Consider the following 1051-nt stretch of genomic DNA (forward strand, 5'->3'; position numbering starts at 1 on the left):
CTGGAAGAAAAGGGAGAGCAAAGTTATAACTTCATGCAGCTACTCACTCAGTCATATTCTCCTCTTTCAAAAGATGTAACTCTGAGTTTATACAGTAACTTCCAAAGGTATGACAAGATCTTGCATTCGACTTGGGGAGCTGTCAGCCATGGCTGAAGGGGCAGCAGTCAAATCCTCAACCCAAGGAACGGCGTTCTGCAGCATGGCTTGGCAGCTCCCTTCAATGTTAAGTGGTGCACATGGGGAAAGTGGGGAATCAAACCCACCTCCTGCTGACGCCTAACAGGGCAGCAATCACAAAAGAAGCCTAAGCACTTCAGCAGTACCTTCACATTCTCTAAAGGTGCTCACACCCTGGATGCTCACAAATAAGTGGCCAAGCTTACAAGGCCAAGGCTGGACTCCCATCCTGCTCGTGGCTTTTCTTGCCACAAGTAACAACATCAGTGTCACTCCAGACTGCTCTTAATTCCCGCCACTTCCTTGTCCTGCACGTTTAGGCTATATCAAATGCTGCTAACGCTCCCTCTTTGGCACCCCTAGAAGCCAGCCTTTGCCTTGCACGCAAATCTCCTACACAGCTTAGCTCTTGTTATAGCCTGTCCCCAACTACTGCAACAACCATCTCTCCTAATCACACATTAAAGTCCCTCTCAGCCTTCACAAAGATTCTCAAGGTTTTTTTTTCCTCATCCACCACATCAGGCCCCCCTTTCACTCCCTCCATCTTTCCTGGCTCAACCTTCAGGTTCCTCTTACCACATATGAAATCCAAAGCAACTCGGCTCCTTTCGACTCAGCCCATGCGGTCAATTTGTCCCCTCTGCTTTGACAGCATTTCCAGGCCAATCATTTCTCCACTATCGCTTCTGTGCTGCTCATCTTAAACCTCTGCAAGGCCAACTGCAGGGCCCCTCCTTCTACAGTAAACCTGCAACTTACTGCTTGCAATGAATTAATCTAACATGAATACACAACCGATAACAATGTTCCCCAGACCTCATCTCTCTCCCCTCATTTATCCTTCGTTAGCGAGCACCTTAAAACAGAG

Source organism: Fulmarus glacialis, unplaced genomic scaffold, assembly GCF_000690835.1.
Source record: "Fulmarus glacialis isolate BGI_N327 unplaced genomic scaffold, ASM69083v1 scaffold39104, whole genome shotgun sequence".
NCBI classification, from domain to species: domain Eukaryota; kingdom Metazoa; phylum Chordata; class Aves; order Procellariiformes; family Procellariidae; genus Fulmarus; species Fulmarus glacialis.